We start from the raw sequence: 14,590 nt of genomic DNA on the forward strand, positions 1-14,590 counted from the left end.
CCATGATAGACCTTTATTTTATTTATTTTTTTAATTTAAATTTTTTTGTGTTGCTGGGGATCGAACCCAGGGCTCTGTGCATGCTAGGCAAGCCCTCTACCGCCTGAGCTACATCCCCAGCCCTTACACTTTTATTTTATTCATTTATTTCTAGGTGGTGCTGAGACTCAAACCCAGTGCCTCTCACATGCTAGGCAAGTGCTCCACCACTGAGCCACGACCCCAGCCCCCTATGCTTCTGTTTTGCAGTAAACTTTTTCAAAGTAAACGATTCACCCAGAAAGAGCACAGTGTACACAGAGCTTGTGCATTTCACAGCCTGGACACATCCACATCCCTGGATCAAAAAAGCAGAATAGGAGCTGGGTGCCATGGACCACGCCTGTCATCCCAGTGACTCAGGAGGCTGAGGCAGGAGGATCACAAGTTGGAGGCCAGCCTCAGCAACTCAGCCAGGACCTAAGCAACTCAGCAAAACCCTGTCTCAAAATGAAATAAAATAAAGGGCAGGGGATGTAGCCTGGTGGAGAAGGCCCTGGGTGTTATCCCTAGTATCACCAAAAAATAAAATTTTTTTTTAAAAAAAGGAAAAGAAAAGCAGAGGCCGGAGCAGCAACTACGGGAGGCTGAGGCAGGAGGATGGCGAGTTCGAGGCCACTGAGCAAGACCCTTTCTCAAAATGAAAGGCGAAAAGGACTGGCAATGTGGCTCAGGGGTGTAGCACCCCCCAATTCAATCCCTAGTACTGCCAAAAAAAAAAAAAAAAATTGAAAAGGAGGAAAGAGTTCTGTTGTTGAACTTGAGGGTTATTTCCAGCCCGGCGCCACTGCAAACACGGCTGCACATTCTTGGACGAGTCCTTCGCGGGTTCTGAGTACACATTGCTGCCGGGTAAACAGCAAGGGGTGGAATTGCTGGGTCATGCTGTGCGTTCGGCTTCGGTGGATTCTGCCAAAGTTTTCTAACGTGCCTGTGCCATTGTCTACACCCGCCTGCCATTGTCTACACCCGCCCGTTGCACAGGACGGTTCCGGTTACTCTGCACTTTCGCCAAGCGGGTATTATCTGTCTTTTTTTGGACACAGCCAGTACCTCCATGGACGTGCCTGGATCGTTAATCTTTTTGCAAAGAAGATTGTTTTACAGTTCTCATTTTATGTCTTATTTCTCCGCCTCTGCTATCCGGCATCCTTCCTAGCAGCTAGAAACAGCAGCTCCCGAGGCCGAACACTGTGTATCAGTCAGGGTTTCTGAGCTTCATGTTGTACCTATTATCTCATTTAATCCTCCCAAGTACCCCAAGGGGGAAGTGCATTTTACAGATGAGGAAACTGAGGCTCAGGGAAGGGAAGAGCTCTCCCAAAGCACAGCCGATGTCAGTTGGCAGGAAAGTGTCTAAGGGAGAACTTCAGCCAGGCACGGTGGCACATGCCTCTCATCCCAGCGATTCAGGAGGCTGAGGCAGGAGGATCGAAAGTTGGAGGCCAGCCTCAGCAATTTAGCAAGGTCCTCAGCCACTCAGCCAGACCCTGTCTCTAAATAAAATCTAAAAAGGGCTGGGGAGGTGGCTCAGTGGTTAAGCACCCCGGGGATCAATCCCTGGTACACAAACAGTGAGAACTTTTCAGCACACGGTCAGGGTGGACCTTCTTCTTTGCCGCAAATGTGTCTGAGGGACAGAGAGTACCTCCTGTACTCCCGATTCTGGGAAAATCCTAGTCCTTCCCAGACTTCAGACTTCCTACTTTTAAAACAATAGAGTCCATCATTGGGTACAAATAAACCTCTGTTTGCTGCATGGTGATTCCCACAATTTTTTATTGAACCCCCAAGACATGCCAGGAAGTCTCCACGTATTATCTCATTTAATCCCCACAAAATCCCTTCAGGTTAGATGTTGAAATCAGCCTTTTTTTTTTTTTTTTTTTCCTGCTGTTGCTCTTTGTACTGGGGCTTGAACCCTAGAGCCGAGAATGATGGAGTCCAGGAAGGTAGAGAGCTTCAGGCAAAATCACACAGCACATGGCAAAGGCAGGATTTGAATCCACTGAGGTGTGTCCAATTCCCCTAAGGATCTTATATGTGGAGTTCTGCCCAAGCTTTGCAGAAGCCACAGGACGGCCTGGGTGCTAGAATGTATCTAAATTGCTCACAAAAGATGATGATTTGTTTTTTTTTTTCTCCCCAAACTAGAGGGGAAGGGAGTGTTAAATAAGCATCTACTTATATGACTTTGCAATTCCAAGATGGCTAAGGTGGATACCCAAGAAAAACGAAAGTCCATACCAAAAACTTATACAGCCCGGCTTGGTGGCGTATGCTTGTAATCCCAGCAACTTGGGAGGCTGAGGCAAGAGGATGGCAAGTTGGAGACCAGCCTCAACCACTTAGCCAGGTCCTCAGCAACCCTGTCTCAAAATACAAAGGACTGGGGAAGTGGCTCAGAGCGCTGGCCAAGTCTGTCTGAGGCCCTGGGTTCAATCCCCGGCACTGCCAAAAAGAACAGTGATACCCACCAAGAGTGAGCAGGACGCATACTGCATGGGACACCTTCCGAGGGCTTCCTGCCAGCTCAGCCCTGTCCTTGCCCCACAGCAGCCCTATCTACCCTGGGAGGCCAACCCTCTGAGCAGGTTGTCAGAGTGGACCTGGTATCCAGGTTTGACTCACTGCAGCCTCGTGTGCAAGGTTAGTTCTTGCTCACTTCTATATTGGTGTTCTTTTCTGGGTATCTCAACGATTTCTTCCAACTCCTTCACTTTTCTGTTTAGTCATCAAACACTTATTGAGCACCTACTGTATACAGGCTTTGTGTTGGTCTTGAGACAAACACCTCAAAGAATAAATATGAGTTGGGCGTGTTGGTGCACGCCTGTCATCCCTGCAGCTGGGGAGGCCGAGGCAGGAGGATCATGAGTTCAAAGCCAGCCTCAGCCACTTAGCGAGGCCCTGAGCAACTCAGTGAGACCCTGTCTCTAAAAATATACAAAATAGGGCTGGGGATGGGGCTCAGTGGTCAAGTGTCCCTGAGTTCAATCCCCCATACCAAAAAAAAAATACCCAGTTTGATTGGAATTTTACATAAACAACAAATCTCCCTTTAGCATAAGTATGTCCCACACCATCTTTGGGATATACTTATGCCTCCGAAAGTTCTTGTTTATCTGCCATTCTATTTGAACTGGGTGTCCTGTGTTCCATCGATGTCTTGTCACAACACATGGTCCTCAGCAGGAAACCCGGAGGCTGGGGCTTTGGGGCTGCGGGTGGGTCTTTCTGTTCGTGTTTTGAAGCTCATCCTGCAGTTGGCTCAGAGCTGGCGCCCGCCCTGGCTACCGGGGAGACATGATGTAAGATCTCCCTTTATCAGATAGGCACGCTCAGGAAGGCTGTTCGAGACTCGGAGCCAAGGCCCCTGCGGTGGGACCGGTAGTCAAGGGCCAGCGCGGGGTGCAGATCCCAAACCTCGTGACCTCCAGCCAAAGACCATCCCCAGGTTTGGCGACCTCCCTGCCTCTGGGAAAAGCCAGGCTCTGCCATCCAGTCTGCAGCTTGCACACACTGGGATGACAAGCAGGGCTGATCCAGATTTAGGACAGAGACCCTCTTCTCTCTGAGCCCAACTGTCCCTGCCTAACAAGGGGCTGTTTAATGACCCTCTTCACAGTGACCTGGGGAGCGGATATGGCTCATTTCTTCAGTCAGGGCCGGCAGGAGCCTGCTCCCTGCCTCCTCCCTCTCCCCAGCTCTGCTGTCCGTCAAGTTCCTTGAGTATGTCCTGGCCTGGAACGATTTTCTAATTTTCAGGGTTCCCCCCACCCCCAGTGCAGACGGAAAACAGTAGCCTGGAAGCCGGGCACGGTGGTGCACACCTGCAATCCCAGTGACTGGGGAGGCTGAGGCAGGAGGATTGCAAAGTGGAGGCCAGCCTCAGCCACTTAGTGAGGCCCTAAGCAACTCAGCGAGACCCTGTGTCTCAATAAAATATAAAAAGGGCTGGGAGGTAGCTCAGAGGTGAAGCGCCCCTGGGTTCAATCCCTGGGACCAAAAACAGAAAAGAAAACTAACCTTCCAACTGTGTTGTGAACAGGACCGAGTTCTGCAAAAGGGTCATTAGCAGTGGGTGATGTGGGCACAGCCCTGGCAGTGGGTAAGGGGAGGCTGCAAGGGGTGCCCAGGTGAGAGAGCAGAGGTTTAGCAGCTACCCCCAGTGCCAGGTTCCGCACAGCCTAATCCCTTTCTCTGGCACGGGCTAGAATACCACGTGGCGACCAAGGTCCTGTCCTGTGGGATTAGTGAACGCTCCACACTTCTTATGACTCCAGGGAGGGAGGGAGTCATACCAAACTGTAGGCGTTTGGAATCCCACAGAGTCTTTCTCACCTGATCCAGATTTAGCTGAGTTTGAACCTTCTCTCCTGCCATGGGAGAACATTCTCCTGAGGACTAAGAACACTGAGATTTTTCTGGCAACTGAAAAAGGAAGTATAGCCCTGTGTGTATTCCCGTGACTGGGGAGGCTGAGGCATGAGGATTAAAAATTGGAGGCCAGCCTCAGCAACTTACCCAGGTAACTCAGGGAGACCCTGTCTCAAAAGAAAAATCATAAAGGGCTGGGGAGCCGGGTGCGATGGCACAGGCCTGTCATCCCAGTGGCTCAGGAGGATGAGGCAGGAGGATTGCAAGTTCAAAGCCAGCCTCAGCAAAAGCCAGGCCCTGAGTAACTCAGTGAGACCCTGTCTCTAAATAAAATAGTGCTGGGGAGGTGGCTCAGTGGTTGAGGGCCTCTGAGTTCAATCCCCAGTACCCCTCCAAAAAAAGAAAAAGAAAAATCAGCAAATTTTACTATTACATGATTTAACCAGCCAGTGCAAAGGCCCTGAGGCAGGAATGAACTATGTATGTGTAGCTGGATTTCACCCTACAGACCCTGCAGCCCAGCAGAGGATGGCTGAACTGCTCCCCTCCCCTGGGACTAGAGCTGGGCTCCGACCAGAGGGTAGATGCTGGGGATGGTGGCCTTGTGCGCCCCTCAGCAGCCCCACAGCCCTAGCCTCAAGCAGAACCCGGATGCAGGCCACCTCACAGCTCTGGTCCTGGGAGACTGGGTTCCCTGCGTTTCCGGCGACACACCTGGTGTCTGGGAGCAAAGGTCGCTGCCTGCGGGGCGCAGCTCCCTCATTCACTGGGCTCACTGCTCGCTCATTCATTCAGGACTCTTTCATGGAGAGCCAGAGTGCAGCTCCGGCATGACTCAGATCCTATTTGTGGCCACAGAGCATCAGAGGCCATTAAGACTCTGACCCAAAAAAAAAAAATCTCCGAAGGGACTTGACCTGGAGAACCAGAAGCTCTGCGGCGGCGGAAGGAGCAGCCTTCCTGGCACCTGCGCCCCGCGGTGGCTTTAGTGGCGGGGGACCCGCCAATCATAAGATAGGACGGTCTCACCCGGGTGCCGGGCCTGGGGAGGAACGTGGTCCCTGGTCCCTGGGGAGCTGCGCAGGGCCCTGCGGCCTTCCCGGGAGTTGGAGGCTGCGCTCTGTCCTCCTCCCGTGGCCTCCCCAGGACCCGGCTCCGCTCTCCTCCGAGTTGGTTCTTGGACACACTCAGCCTGAGATTCCCAGGGCTGAAAGGACACCTGCCTGGGGCCCTGCTAACCCATTCTGTCCCCCGGTAGGGCTGCCAAGGGGACATTCCTACACTTGCTCATATAAGTATGTCCTGGACATCAGGCTTGGTGGTTTCCTGGTGGCTCAAGGGGACAAGGCAGGATTCATCCCCCGCCCCCAGAGGTCAAGGAAAACAAGGGAACCACTCAGCGCATTGCTTTTATTTTTTTGGTCCCAGGGATTGACCCCAGGGGTGCTTAACCCACTGAGCCTCATCCCCAGCCGCTTCTATATTTTATTTAGAGACAGGGTCTCGCTGAGTCCCTCAGGGCCTCACTAAGTGGCTGAGGCTGGCCTCCAACTCCCGATCCTCCTACCTCAGCCTCCCAAATCCCTGGGATGACAGGCGTGCGCCACCCTGCTGGACCCACCTGGTTGCTTTTACTGGGTCCACGGTCCTCGTAAAGCATCCTACTTCCTTTCCTGGTTGGGCTATGGCGTCTCATCCGATCACAGGAACAAGTATCAACAAGGGTATTTGTGTCCCCTAAAGTATTAACTAGAAAAGAAGCCATTAGCTGATCAGCAGCATATTCACTGAGAAGTCAGGTGCTTACGTGAAACAAAGATGTTAGTTGCTAATTAAAACATAAGCCAAAAGTAGGGCTGGCGTGTAGCTCAAAGGTGGATGTCTAGCATGTCCAAGGCCCTGGGTTCGATTCCCAGAGCACACACGTGCACACACACAACACAAATTTGCTAAAATAACAAAAAAAAAAAGAGTTAGCTGATCATTTAGAGGTAAGCATTCCATCTGGGCTGAAAGCATGGGTTGGCTGGTCACCAAAGTATTGGCTGGAAATCTAAACAGTTAACAGATAACTAATTGGTGAGAGTTTACAAAATACTCATTCAAAAATACAATTTCTACAATTCCGTAATAAAGTGACTCCCACAGGGTGCGGTGGTGCACGCCTGACATCCCAGCAGCTAGGGAGGCTGAGTCAGGAGGATCACGAGGTTGAGGCCAGCCTCAGCAACTTAGCCAGGCCCTAAGCAACTTGGTGAGACCCTATCTCTAAATAAAAAATAAAAAAGGGGCTGGGGATGCGGCTCAGGGGTTAATCATTCCCTGGGTTCAATCCCCAGTACCCCCAAAAGTTTTTTTTTAATTTTTGAAAAACCAAAATGAGGTTTTCCAATGCGCTGAGCAAAAACAGTTTGGTTGAAAAGACAGAACAGCTTGAAGAAAACAGAAACAAAGCAGCAATTAGAGGCGAGGGGTGTAGCTTGGTAGTACAGTGTATGCTCAGCATGCGTGAGGCCCTGGGCTTGACCCTGACAGTGGAAAAGAAAAATTTAAAGAACAGATTGGTCATTTCAAAGTTTTTTCCTTGTAAGGCTGAGAGAGGGAGAGAGAACAATAGGAAAATAACTGATTACTTAATAGCAGGTTATTTTAGGTTACTTCTTTTGTGTAAGGATTAAAGCAGAAGGAATCTGTGGTCATGCCCATTCAAACTGGACTCTTTTGGAAATTTGTTATCTCTTGAATCTTTTTTTTTTTTTTTTTGTACCATGGATTGAACCCAGGGGCACTTAATCACTGAGCTACATCCTCAGCCCTTTTTAAATATTTTATTTTAAGAGAGAGTTTCACTGAGTTGCTTAGGGCCTCACTAAGTTGCTGAGGCTGGCCTCCAATTTTTGATCCTCCTGCCTCAGCCTCCCTGGCTGCTGGGATTACAGGCGTGTACCATCGCTCCTGGTTTCTTGAATCTTGATTCCTTGAGAAATCACAAAAACACCTAGTTTCAGCTTGGTGACCCGGAACTTCAGCATGAGTAACTCCATTTTGCTTTTAAGCATGATCTAAGGGGCCCCAGGGCAGGAACTTAGTCCACAACAAGGACTTCTGGCCTCCTGTTTTTTTGTTGTTTGTTTGTTTGTTTTTTCTTTTTTGTGACACTAGAGATTGAACCCACTGAGTTACAACCCCAGTCCTTTTCATTTTTATCCTGAGACAGGTTCTCACTAAGTTGCCAAGGCTGGCCTTAAACTTGCAATCCTCCTGCCTCAGCCTCCAGATCAGCTGAGATCAGGCATGGGCCACTGCACCAGGTCCTCCTGTAATTTTTAACAATATTCAAAATAACTCTCAAACATACTAACTCTGGAATGCCCATTTTTTAGAGGAGATGGCTGAGGCCTAGAGAGGTAATACAACTTGGCCAGCACAGGCAAAGGCAGGAACCAGCCTGTACAGCTGGTGAGCAGTCTGTGTAGTAGCCAAGCTCCCCTGAGCCTGGTCTCCTGGGGTTCTGCCTGGGTGGTCCTGTCTGATTGGCTCCTGGCTGGACTGGATGACTGACTCTCTGGCCAATGAGACGCCAGCAAATGTGAGGCGAGCTGAGATTCAGAAAGCCAGTGCCCACTGTCTTCCTCTAGCAAGGCTGCATCCCATAGCCGGCTGGAGCCTGCCGCCCAGCCCCCCAGCCATCACCCCAGACCTAAGTGAGGCCATCTTTAGTCACCTCCCCCAGCCCCAGGAGCCCACAGCCGCACGATGGGGCCCAAACTAAACCAGCAGAAGAGCTGCCCAGCTGAACCCAGACCAGCAGGCAGAGCTAGTAGGAGTATTGCTGGTTTTCTTTTATTGTTTTTTAATTAATTTATTTCAGGGGGTCCCAGGGATTGAACTCAGGGGCACTCAACCCCTGAGCCACCTCCCCAGCCCTTTTTAGATTTTATTTAGAGACAGGGTCTCACTGAGTTGCTTAGGGCCTTGCTAAGTTGCTGAGGCTGGCCTCCAAATCTTGATCCTCCTGCCTCAGCCTCCCAAGTCACTGCTCCCGGCTATTTTGTTTCTGATGCTGGGAATGGAACCCCAGGCCTCCTACATGCCAAGCACGCACTTCACCGCTGAGCTACGCTTGCAGCCCAGCGTGCTGCTTTGAAAGAGTCTATTTAAGGGGGGTTTGGCAGCACTGATAAATGTGACAGGTGTAACGTCACACATTTGTCCTCTCAGCTCCTCAGAAGGCTGAGACAGGAGGATCACAAGTTCAGGAGCGGGGGGGGGGGGGGTGTAATTTATAACTCTACAGACACCATTGAGATGCTCTCCATTCCCACCAGCCAGAATGTAGGATTCGCTGCACATAATATGTGCTCAATGCATGCATGGGGGAGAGAGGGATACCAGCCCGGGGGTAGTATTTGGTGTCTGGGGTTTGAGTGAATGAGTGAACGATTCTCCGAAGGGCACATTAAAAGACTCCCCGCCACCCCAAATCCCTCTGGAGCTAACATTCCAGCTCAGTGGCTGGGAAGTAATCATCTCTGCTTCCCACTGACTCTCACTTCTCAAAGCTGTTACACAGTCTGTTCCTCCAAGGATCTCTCTCCCTCTCTCCCTCCCCCTCTCTCTCTCTCTCTCTCTCTCTCTTTCTGAATGAACAGTAATCAGTTGACTGTGTTCCTTTTTAGGTGACAGGTCTACATTTTCAAAGGGGTCTTGAGGGTAAAGAAGCTAAGGACTTGGAGTTTGTTCAGGCAACATCCAGGATTAGGGATCAGAGCAGGGCTGGAGTTAGGACTCAGTCTATGACCAGGGTCAGGGCTCAGTTTGGATCCAGGATCAGGGCTCAGAGCTATATATAACTTGGATTAGGATTTGGGCTCCAAGAGGGACAAAAATCAGGTTTGAGTGTATGGGATCAGGGCTTAACTCCTTCCGTGAACCAGGATTATGGATTAGTTGTTGGTAGGGTCAAGGGTCTAAGACCAGGATCAAGAGTCAGTCTATAGCCTGAACAGAACTAGGGCTCAGTCTGTGAGCCGGATCAGGTCTCAGCCTGTAACACACTTCTATCTATGGCCGGAGTCAAGGGCCGGAGTCAGAATCAAGGATAAGGATCAGGGTCCAGCCAGGGAAAAAATATCACAGCCGATCTGCGATCAGAGAGAAGTTTATCGACAGTTCGAGGACTTAGTCTGGGGACAAGGTCAGACCTTCTGCTCTAACTAGGAAGAATCAGGGTCAGTCTGGAGCCAGAGCCAGAGCCAGTCTGTGAGCAGGGTCAAGTTCAGTTTATAACCAGGTTAGGAGAGGAACGAGGACTCAGAGACCGGGATCCAGGCTCAGCCTACTGAGAAGCTACTCCGCGGTTCCCTAATGACCCAAAAGAACTGCTTCCAGATCCACTGAGCTCCCTCCCCAAATGGGGGCCCTCAGAGGCGACTGAGTGTTTCTTCCATTTCTTAAAACTCAGCCTGTTGGCGGGAACGTCTCCCCGGGTGCTACCCACTCAGCCCTGCAGGGGAGCTGGCCTGGCCTCCACCCAGCCCCTGCCTCCCTGCCAGGGAGCCTCCTGGCTCCGAGGTTATTAAGGGAGGAATCTGTGGGAAGAAGAGAGTAAACAAACTCCGTCAGGCCTGGCCGGGGCCGGCGCCTGCTCCTCCCGCGGCTGGCGGGGACCAGCAGAGGCTCCAAGAAACCCAGAGGGAGGCTCCCTGGCAGGGCCCACCTGGAAGGAGGCCCGCCATGGTAATTAAACGATTCTGGTCTGTGTCCCAACGCGCGGCGAAGGGAGAGCCGGGGCCGGGGCCCATTCACCCCGGACTCCAGGACTCTGTCATCATCGCAGGGAAAAATAAGTTTCGGAACTTACGTAACCCCACTGTGCGGGCCCCGAGGGGGAGGCCCGGCCTGCTGTTCTCTTCCAAGATACGCACATCTCGTTAAGCTGCACCTGCTTCCCAGGGTCACCTCTGGGGGCCACAGGACAGGGAAGGGCCTTACCCACTGAGCCCCAGCCCCAGCCTTTTTGATTTTTAATTGAGAGACAGATTCTTACTGAGTTACTGAGGGCCTCGCTAAATGGTTGAGGCTGGCCTCCGCCTTTCAATCCTCCTGCCTCAGCCTCCCAAGCTGCTGGGATTACGGGCATACACCACCAACCCCAGCAGGAAGTGAATTGACCATGCCGGGAAGTATATACGATAGGAACAGAGATGGAGGCAGGAGAGAGGATTTCTGGATCGGATCCCAACCACCTCTGTACATCTGAGATTGCAGGAAGCCCCGCCTCTCTTATTTAAAACTGTTTCCGACCCTTGGAAATTGAGGGATGTCATAAAGTGAATCTCGCAGAGGAGCTGGGGGGCATCTATTTGGTTCAAGACATTCCTGGCGTCTTCGAAATAGCCCCAGCTGAGGGCAGAGGTGCACGCCTGTAATTCCAGCAACTGGGGAGGCTGAGGCAGGAGGATCACAAGTTCGAGGCCAGCCTCTGCAACTTCACAAGATGCCATCTCAAAATTTAAAATAAAAAGGGCCAGGGATGTGGCTCAGGGGTACAACGTCCCAGGGTTCAAAGAAAAAGAAAATAGCCCCCAACAGAACCTGAAGGAAAAGTCCTTACATGTGCAGGGACCACTCTGAGCTAGCAGCAACACAGTAGCACAGAGAGGGAAGCAACTTCCTGGGTGTCACACAGCAGGGTCCAGGTGGGCCTCCTGGGGAAGGGAGGTGACCAGATTCAACCCTCAGGGCGAGGTCCTCTCGTTTGGGGTCAGAGGGTCCTTGACATCACCCTCAATCAGGAAGGAGAGTGTTTATTTTCAGTTGAATATTTTCCCAACCACAGACGAGACAGGATGGGACCGTACATTCAAAGTCCCCGCAGCTTAGGAAACGGCACTGTGCATCCTGCCCGGTTACCTGGCCTCCTCCTGGGGGCCTGCTGCCCACCCCCGAGGCCTCGGGTCTGGATGCCAGCTTGGCTCAGAACCACGTTTGTGGCAGAGATTGGCAGTGGCCCCACGCCTCTCCTGTGCCCCCTCCTTGCGACTCCCCTGCCTCCCCTCACACCCCAGCCCCACCGAGGTTAACCCGGTCGTGGGAGTTCCAGCAGACACCGCAAGGACAAGCATCTCGGGCAGGGGAACAGCATGTGCTGTAGCTCAGAGGCACGACAACTGTGTGGTCTCCTTGGAGAAGGGCCAGCAGGATCTGAGACAGAGCATGAGGCTCCTGCCGGGTGAGGGGTGAGTGATAAGACAGAAGGACGGGTACGGCCAGTTTGCCGCAGGCCCGGAGTACCAAGGACCTGTGTGTTATCTTGGAGCAATCGGAAGCTAAGGAAGTTGAGTGGGGAAGGAACAGGGTCAAAATGGGTTCCAGGCCAGGTACGGTGGTGCCTGCCTGGCATCCCAGCAGTTCAGGAGGCTGAGGCAGGAGGATCGAAAGGTGGAGGCCAGCCTCAGCCACTTCGTGAGATCTTAAGCAGCTCAGCCAGACCTTGTCTCTAAATAAAATCTAAAAAGGGCTGGGGAGGTGGCTCAGGGGTCCCTGGGTTCAATCTCTGGTGCCAAAAACAAGACAGAAACGTTCTCCAGGGGGGCCTCTTCTGGGGGGCTTGGGCGGTGAAGGGGCTGCAGAGGCAGACGTGAGGAGAGGATTCCGGGTGAAGGAGGCCCCGCTGAAGCAGGTGCAGAGGGGGGCCAAGCTGAGCACCTCCAAAAAGACAAAATAAAAACCAAAGCAGCGGCAGCTGAGGGACTGGTCGGCTCTCCCTGGTGAACTCCTATTCATCCCTTGATACCCAACTCATGGCGTCCCTCCCAGACGACTGCAGACAGCATTAGCCTCTCCTCCAGACTCGGGCAGGTCAGTTCTTTGACTGCCGCTCACTGCCTGGAAGGTCTTGGGGGCAGAGGGTCGGTCTCACCCATTCCTACTCAGGACCCAGAACAGGGTATACAGTAGGTGCTCATCTGGAAGAGGAAGAAGAATACGCAAGCAAGGAAATAAGTGAATGCCACGATTCTCGCACCCCAGAAGCAGGGTGCATGGCTGAAGACATGTTAAAAAGCCACAGACCCAATGCCCACCTCCAACTCTGCCTCTGGCTGGCTGGGATTTGAACTCCCTGACCCTCTGTTTCCTCTTCTGAAAGACTCGTTGTCCGTCCCGCTGAGCGTGCGGCCTGAAGAGCAGGTTCGGCAACAGCCTGTTAACAGACAGCACAGCAGAGCAACGGAGAACGTGGTTCACGAAGCCAGGACCTGGGTTCCCATCTCAGCTCCGCTGCTTACCAGCTGTGTGGCTTTGGAGAAGTTGCTTGACTCCTCTGTGCCTCGTTTTCTTTAGTCATGAAGTGGAGAATAGCAGCGCCATCTCACCGGGCTGTTTTGAAGTCCTAATGAGGAAAAGCCTGTGAAATGCCTATAAGGACGTGGCCAGTACCACCCGCCGCCCCATCTTCTCTGCCCTGCAGCAGAAGGTGCAGGGGCAGCTGTCTCAGCGTGGGCCCTCTCTGCAGAGGCCTGGCGGGCCCAACGCTGCAGGATCCGCTGGTTTCCAAGCAGAAACCCCATCGATTAACCGCCCACCCCATGTTAATGGGAGGCATTTCGGAACCTTCTTTGCAGGAGGAAAATGCAAAGCAAATCGCGCCGAGCGAGAATTCCAACTTAATGGCTTTCGGCCTGAGCGGCGCTCAGAAGTGCCTCTTAAAATCTCAGATCAGAGCGCTCCTTTCTGCTCAGCCAGGTCGAGATGCTGAGCAGTATTATTCTAGCCCCTGTTTCTGTGGGTTTGAAGGCGCCGGAGTCTCACCCAGATTGTGTGCTATGATCTCCTTTGCCCTCTGAAGACGGTGTCATTGTGGTGGAAGGTGTAGTCAGTGGAGGCTCAGAGAGGTTGCTTGATAAGGAGAAGGTCACGCAGCATAGAAGCAGAGTCAGCATTTGAACCTATGTGGATACAACTCTAAAAGCAGTGACTGTTCTTAGACATCAGTTCTTTTTTTTGGGGGGGGGGGTACCAGGGATTGAAACCAGGGGTGCTTAACCACTGAGCCACCTCCCCAGCCCTTTTTATATTTTATTTAGAGACAGGGTCTCACTGAGTTGCTTAGGGCCTTGCTTTTGCTGAGGCTGGCTTTGAACTCGTGATCCTCCTGTCTCAGCCTCCAGAGCTGCTGGGATCACGGGTGTGCACTACCCCACCCGCAAGACACTGGTTCTTACCATGGGCTACACATGCAACCAAAAGGGGAGCTGCTGTTAGCCCCACCCTGCACTTTTTAAAAAGTTATGCTTGTATTTTGGCACCAGGGATTGAACTCAGGGCCACTCCACCACTGAGCCACATCCCCGGCCCTGCCCTGCATTTTTTAAGCTGCCCAGATGTGCCAACCTCTCTTGTCTCTGAGCCTCCGCACATGCTGTTCCCTCCGTCTGTTGGACACCCTTCCCCACATCACCCCTGCTGACCAACTCCTGCTTCTCCTTCAGCTCAGGCGTCTGGGAACTTGGATTGTTCCTCCGAAGCTCTCCACAGAGGACTTGGGCTTGGTGGCATGATTCCAAGAGTGAGCGTCCTGGAAGAACCAGATGGAGACGCCATTGCCTTTGTGACACAGCACCGAAAGTCACAGAACCGGGCGCAGTGGCGCACGCCTGTCATTCCAGCAGCTCAGGAGGCTGAGGCGGGAGGATCACAAGTTGGAGGCCAGCCTCACCAACTCAGGGAGACCCTGTCTCCAAATAAAAAATAAAAAGGGCTGGGGAGGTGGCTCAGCGGTTCAATCCCCAGTAGCCACCCCCCACCAAAAAAAGGTCACATCGTGTCATTCTGCCCTTGTGACAGGCTCGCCCAGACTCAAGCAGAGAGACTACGAAGACCTGGTCCCCCGGAGGAGACGTGGCCATTTTTGAAAAATATGAAATGTCACCAAGGAGGAAGATAAAGGCGAGAATCACGTAAACCTGGTGGCTGGGGACACTAGGTGTGGGGCAGGCGTCCCGGACCCTCCCGGCATTTCTGGGCGCAGTGGGAACGTTTGGGGACCTAACACATCTGCCACGGGAGCCTCCGGGCGCTGCTAATCTCGAAGATTCCTCCGTGGTGGCGAGAAAGTGGGACCAGCCACACGCGATTTCTACAAGGCACAGGGAGGACCGGGCTTTCC

Source organism: Sciurus vulgaris (assembly GCF_902686455.1).
Source record: "Sciurus vulgaris genome assembly, chromosome: 19".
Taxonomy (NCBI): Eukaryota; Metazoa; Chordata; class Mammalia; order Rodentia; family Sciuridae; genus Sciurus; species Sciurus vulgaris.